Here is a 7644-nt window from a genome sequence, read left to right as displayed (position 1 = left end):
TTCAATTAGAGCTACATTACAAACCTGTAGACTTTGTGAGATAATACAATCTTTTCCAATATTCTTCCACGACATGTTCTTCGGGCTCTTGTGCAGTTTCACCTGTAAAATAATTGTGAGAATCTTATTTATTAATAATCAAGAATAAATATTATTGGACCAACAAAAGTTAACAGTGTACGTGCTTTGAAATCTCGCAGGGCTCTTCAGGTATTTTAACAGTTGAACTTACAAGTGCATTTCAGTGTGAAAAACAGCATTTAGCTCTTGTATAAAATTATCAGGAGCATAGTCACATAAAGGTCCTTTGTTGGCCGCCTTCCCACTAGTTAAAGAGCCCTGGCTTAGAGGATAGAAGGGAGAGAGGGATGTGAATAGCACTTTCAAATTCATGAAGGATTTAAGTGTAGCCAGGTCCCCCTCGCGCACTCGCCCCCTCCTTCCCCGTTGCGAGCGCGCGGTGTTGCTGTGCGGCCGGTTGCCATGGTGGGATCGGGCGGTTGCCGAGGCCGCGATCGCGTCGTTAGGGTCCCGGCGGCTAGCGGAGCAGGGCGCCGCCATGACAGTTAGTTCGCGCATGCGCAGGAGGCCAGCTAGCGCGGGAGGCCCCAGATAGCTCGCGCATGCGCGAGAATAGACGGCCAGCCCCCAGGGTGCATAGGGGCAGAGACACCTGACGCCAGGGAGCCAATGGGGCTAAGGGATTTGCCCGGGAAAGAGAGATACTTTTCGCGGGGTTTTGCAGTGAGACAGGCACTCAGGATCCGGACCAGTTAGGGGTAAGAGGTGGGTGCAGGGGTCAGTGACCCTCTGCATAGGCCAGCAGCCCCCACGGTCCCAGTTAGGTCCTGAGCCACCTAATAGCTTGTGGAGCTTAGGGACAGGCCCTAGATAGGGACACTGCCCCATTATTTGGTCAAGTAGTCAGGGACACAGTGCTGAAGCCGTACGGCCCTGCGAGGTGGGTTCTGGGCTCAGAACACCACCAAAGACCCTAAGACTAGGAGAGACATTGTTCGCGCTGGACTTTCAACCCACGCGGTGTGGAGGACAACGTCGGATCGTGCGGATTGATATCGCGGTACCCGTGGCTGGAGCCCGGGCAGGTAACCTGCAACTCACGTGCACCAACCAGGCCTATCACCAAACATAGTGGCTGCGCAGTCACACACACATATGCACAGTGGTATTTGACTCTGGGAGTACGAGACATTTGGGTGGGGGTTACTGGACACAGGGTGGGGTCACATTGTGGGTGGTAGCGTCCGCCGTGACGCCTAGAGGTGGTAGCGTCTGCCGTGACGCCTAGAGGTGGTAGCGTCCGCCGTGACGCCTAGAGGTGGTAGCGTCCGCCGTGACGCCTAGAGGTGGTAGCGTCCGCCGTGACGCCTAGTGTGGTTAGTGTCCGCCGTGACACCCATTGTGGTTAGCGCCTGCCGTGGCGCAGGATGATGTTATGATGTTATTGTATGATATATGTAGATATAGTTGGTTATGCAGTAAAGCCAGTCCTGTTTTACATTCGTTCGCTTTGTGTGGTTGTTTCCTGTGAGGGCCTCCTCCCACTCCGTTGGGATCCCTCCCAGGTTGCACCTAGAGATGTATAGGATGTATGTACCCCAGGTTCCCCGTGGCGGAAGCTCAGCCCTCCTGTGAGCCAACAGGTAATGCACCACACCTGCGTAACCTTGCATGTTTCTACACCTCCACAGTATTATCTGCGAGTGGGTGGGGGAATACCCGTTACATTTGGAGGCGCTGCTGAGATCAAGTCCTGGGGTGCCCTGTTCCAATTTTTTTCTAAATTGCCCGATTCATATTTTTATCATGTCCGTGCCGTCACCGCAGGATGTCTATGCCTGGGCCTTAGCGCACCAAGTATCCCCAAGACGCGCGGTTGCAGTGACCGGGGTAGCAATGGATACAGACTTATCTACAGTGCGCACGCAAGTAAGAAGTTGCCCGGGGTTGGCCACCGCCCGGGTGATAGACTATAAACTGGATATTGCTGGCCGGGGGATCACCTGTCTCCTGTACACCATGAGTGACATATGCTTAGAAACGGCCCCCCATGTATTAAACCTACCCGAGCCCTCCGCAGAGGACTGCCGCATGATCTACGCTGACTCCCCATCTCCTGAAGAAGCGTCCACTAGTACTGGATTACACCCGAGCCAACGAGTGACCAGTACGCCTCGCCGAGTGGACCCCCCTAGGGTCTCTTTCACCCCAAGCGGATTAGGAGGTACCGCCAGCTGGGCCCGGAGCCCGCTCATCCCACCCAACCCTGATCAACGGTCTGGCGGGACCCCAACCATGCCTGGCATAGGAACGGGGAGCAGTAGTCAGGCCCTTAGTGGGAATCTTGACGTGAACACGATAGTCTCCCAACTAGCCGAAGCTGTAACCATTTCGACGCAAACACAGAACTACCGGAAACTCAAGGCCTTCTCTGGGATTCTGCCGACGCCCACGGGAGAAGAGGGGATCGAGGCATGGAGGGACCATACGCTTCAAATCATAGAGGAGTGGTCGTGTTCTAAAGCCAGCAAGAGACAAAGACTGGTCGAGTGCCTCCGAGGCCCCGCCGCTCGGTTAGTGCGAGCGCACCGGAGCGTGGAAGGAGAAGTTACTGCCCAGGAACTAGTGGAAATGCTAATTAAATCCTTTGCCAGAAAAGACGACGAAGATGAGCTACTGGCTCAATTCAAAGCCCTCCGACAACGTGAAGGACAAGATTTATCTGCCTTCGTTTGTGACCTACAGCTGTCCCTGGGCACCCTCCTGGACAAGCATATCATTTCCGCGGCCGAAGCAGACCGATACCGGTTCAAACAGCTACTCAAGGGGTCGTTGCCTGACCACAACATAGCTATAATGATGCGGGCCGCCCCGATCGCGGCAGTATCCCCTAAATACGGGGAACTAATGGATTACATAAGAGACCATGAAGTGCAGCGCCATTTCCATGAATCAAAGAAATCCAAAACTACCCTCAAGAATGACCCTGTGGCCCCCTCGGCCCCAAAGAGTAAGAAACCTTCCACACCAGAGGAGGAAACGACCCCCAAGTCGTCTGTTCGGGAAAGTCGTAGTTCTGAGCGGTCCTCATCCACGTATAAGGGTCGTCCGGACCGCCGTGAGGTATCTTGCTACAACTGCGGGAAGAAGGGCCACATCTCGTACTATTGTCCGGAGAAGGAGGACCAACCGGAAGAAAAACCTCCCGACCAACGAAGCACAGCCCGATCGATGGTATGCCGAGCCCAGACCGTCGGGCCTGAGGTGAACGCCCCTCAGGGAACCACGGATTCTCCTGCTGACGCTGGCCCCAGTGAGGACGCCTCCCCCGGTGAAGCTTGCAGTCAAGTGGGCCCCGCGGCCATCGTGCCCGTGGTAATAGAAGGGATATACGCCTCGGCCCTATTGGACACCGGGTCACAAGTGACCATAATATATCGCAAGTTCTATGACCAGCACCTTCAACACTGCCCTCTGAGGCCGGCCGAACATATGAAGGTTAGGGGATTGAGTAATGAAGACTACCCCATCGATGGGATTGCAAGGGTCCAGCTGGACATACTCCAACTGAACACCGGCAAGAAGCACCCTATGCAGGTAGCGGCCATGGTATGCCCGGAGCCCCACGACCATTGTAAATACCCCATCATCTTGGGAACCAATGCGGACATAGTGCAAGCTATAATTCGAGCTTACTTGAAAGAGACCAACGAGCTGCCGCTGGCCGATTCGCTCCTAGACCCCGTCTTACGAGAGGAGTGCCATCGGGTATATGCCTTGGAGCGTCATGGAGACCTCTACAATCGTCAACGAGGACTGACGACCATATTACCAGGGGGAGTGCAAAAGATGGCCGTCTGGTGTTGTTATCCTGACCGAGACCAGAACAACCAACTGTTCTCGCTGGAGAGTGAGCCTGAAGAAGAAGAGGTTCAGCGAGAGTATAGAGTACTACCCGAAGTAAGGGAATGGACGGCCAAGATCCCTATTAGAACCCACGTGTATGTGCAGAATCTCTCCCCCTTTCCGATGGAGTTTGATGTCGACCAGAAGTTGGGATGCATATACCCGGTCATCCCGGTTGGAGCCACGCCTCAGGTGAAGGCGGCGGCCGCGCATGAGCGGATAGTCGATCTGGACTTCAATTTCGGCGAGTCGACGCTGTCCACAGAGTGGAAAGAGCGGTTGACCACCCAGTTGCTGCAACGACGACATGTGTTCTCCACGAGCGAGATGGATGTGGGGTGCAGCCGCAGTGCCCAGCATACCATTCGGATGAGTGATGCCACTCCATTCCGGGAGCGTTCTCGTCGCCTTGCCCCTCGGGATGTGGACGATGTGAGGAACGCCATACAAGACATGGAAACCGCTGGGATTGTGACGGAATCGCGAGGACCCTACGCGTCGCCCATAGTGGTGGTGCGGAAAAAGAACGGGTCCGTACGACTGTGTATCGACTACCGAACACTGAACAATCGCACGATCCCGGATCAATACAACTTTCCGCGCATTGAAGAGATCCTGAATGCGCTGAATGGGAGTCACTGGTTTAGCGTGCTTGATCTCCGATCAGGATACTATCAGGTGCCCATGACGCCGGAAGACCAGGAAAAAACAGCTTTCGTCTGCCCCCTGGGATTCTATCAATTCACCCGTATGCCCCAAGGTATATGTGGGGCGCCTGCTACGTTCCAAAGGCTGATGGAAAAGACTATCGGAGACATGATTCCCCGGGAGTGTCTGGTTTACCTGGACGACATTATTGTCTTCGGGAAGACCTTAGAAGAACACGAGGAGAGGCTGCTGAAGGTGATAGATCGTCTTGGTCAAGAAGGGTTGAAGCTATCACTCGACAAGTGTAGGTTTTGTCACACCTCGGTGACCTACGTGGGACACATCGTGTCTGCCCAGGGGATTGCTACTGATCCAGCCAAGGTAGAAGCTGTGGTGAACTGGCCACGTCCCGATAATGTCACGGAACTGCGGTCCTTCCTCGGTTTCTGTGGGTATTACCGTCGGTTCGTGGAAGGGTACTCTAGTCGAGCTAAACCCCTGAACAATTTGCTGAAGATATACCCTGAAGATACTGGGAGAAAGGCCACGTCGGCCCGTCAACCGTTTGGCGATAAGTGGACGCCTGAGTGTGAACGGGCCTTCCTGAACTTGAAGAAAAGTCTGACTGAAGCACCAGTGCTGGCCTATGCTGATCCAGAACAACCGTATGTCCTGCATGTGGATGCCAGCCTCAATGGGCTGGGTGCTGTCCTGCATCAGAAGCACCCCGAAGGTCTTCGGCCTGTAGCCTACGTCAGCCGCAGTCTGACACCCAGTGAGCAGAGATACCCCGTCCACAAGTTGGAGTTTCTGGCTCTCAAGTGGGCGATCACCGAGAAGCTTCACGATTACTTGTACGGTGTCACCTTCGAAGTAAGGACGGATAACAATCCCCTCACGTACATCAATACGTCGGCCAAATTAGATGCAGCCGGCCACAGATGGCAGGCCGCCCTCAGTAACTACCGCTTCTCCCTGAAGTATAAGCCGGGGCCATTGAATATTGGGGCGGACGCCCTCTCCCGAAGGCCAGGACTACTCGCTACCCCCGATGACGAGGAATGGGAAGAACTTCCCGGCCCCGGAGTGCGGGCTATGTGTAAAACTGCAGCCATAGTTAATGACCAAGTGGCCTTCTCCGAGTTACGAGTGGCTGACTCCTTGGGATGCCAGTCGCAGGCTGTCCCTGCCGCCTACTGCGACCCAAAAGGGATGCACCTCACGCATGACAAGGTGTTCCGGTGGAAAGATCTGGTAGACTACCAAATTCGAGATCCGGTCGCTAGTATCATCAGGCACGCCGTTGAAAAGAGGAACCCAGCCCTTCTGAAACGTGCGCCCAATGACTTGGTGGCATTGCTCATGCGAGAATGGGACACATTTGAAATAGACAATGGCTTGCTCTATCGGGTGGTGCAATACCACAATCACCCGGATAGGAGACAACTAGTTCTACCTAAGAACTTACAATACCTGGTGTTGAAGTCCTTGCACGATGAACATGGGCATCTCGGTGTAGAGAAGACTTTTGGGCTAGTCCGAGACCGGTTCTTCTGGCCCAAGATGCGGGAAGCGGTGGAACAACACTGCCGCCGTTGTGTCCGGTGTGTTCAACGCAAGACGTTGCCTACCAGAGCAGCTCCCATGGCCCATCTGAAGAGTTCTGGTCCAATGGACTTGGTGTGTATGGACTTTTTATGTATCGAACCTGATAGCCGAGGTATCGGTAACGTGCTGGTCATCACGGACCATTACACCCGATATGCCCAGGCCTTCCCCACCAAAGACCAGAAGGCTATCACGGTCGCGAAAGTGCTATGGGAAAAGTTCTTCGTTCCTTACGGTCTTCCAAACCGACTCCACTCTGACCAAGGGCGAGATTTTGAGAGTACTCTGATCCGAGAATTACTTAAAATGCTGAACGTCGCCAAATCCCGGACGACTCCGTACCACCCCGAAGGAGATGCTTTGCCTGAACGATTCAACAGGACCCTGTTGGACATGCTTGGAACTCTGAAGGGAACGCAGAAAACAGAATGGAGTCGTCACGTAGAAACGTTGGTACACGCGTACAACTGTACTCGCCATGAGTCCACTGGGTTCTCCCCGTACTTCCTCATGTTTGGGCGGGAGGCAAGACTCCCCGTGGATGTGCGTCTTCGAGTCTCAACGGATGGGATACACAATGCTACCCATTTCAAGTATGTGCAAAGGCTAAAGGACAGTTTGCAGCGAGCTTACCAACAGGCTGAGAAGTCTACAGCTAAACTGAATGCTGGCAATAAGAGACGATACGACAACAAAGTCAAGTATCGAGAGTTACGTCCTGGGGACGCTGTGTTACTTCGTAATTTGGGAGTCCCCGGAAAACATAAACTGGCAGACCGATGGAGAGATGGCGTATATGAGGTAGAGTCACAGATGCCCGGCCTCCCGGTCTATCGCATCAAAGACACAGACGGCCGGGTAAAGGTTTGGCATCGTAATCACCTTCTCCCTATCCCCCAAGTGGGAGACGAAGAAGAAGAAATACAGGCCACACCGCTCAACGGTGAGTCCGATCTATCAGAAGTGGGTCAAGAGACTGTAAATAACGAGACCCACTCTGAAACTCCTGAAGACCCTATGGAGGGACCCTCTCAAAGGGACTATTCCACAGAAGGGGCATCTCCCGGAGGAGCTACGGGTAAGGGGCCCCGTAGGCCAATGCCTACTAAGGTGGCACCAACAGGCCAGCCTTTGGATCCACAGAGCCCGTGCTTTGTGCCTAACAGAGACTGTTCAGAGACATTTCTCCCCTCAAGGGAAGAGGCTGAGCCTCAGGACTGTACTTATTACTCCCCAGAGGGAGTTGCTGAAGAACAACTCCGTAGGAGCCAAAGGGGCAGGTACCCTCCAACTCGGGTAACCTATGATCAAATGGGGGCACCCCATTATGAGGCTCAGCAGTGGTCTCGGAGCAAAATCCAATCCGTGATTGTGATGCTCACAGAATTGTGTAACCTTGTTTAAAGTTGATGCAATGTGCTAAGTTGTATTCGTACCAGATGCATTTTTATTATATAACGT

Source organism: Ascaphus truei, chromosome 4 (genome assembly GCF_040206685.1).
Source record: "Ascaphus truei isolate aAscTru1 chromosome 4, aAscTru1.hap1, whole genome shotgun sequence".
NCBI classification, from domain to species: Eukaryota; Metazoa; Chordata; class Amphibia; order Anura; family Ascaphidae; genus Ascaphus; species Ascaphus truei.
Note: the sequence above shows the minus strand (reverse complement) of the source record.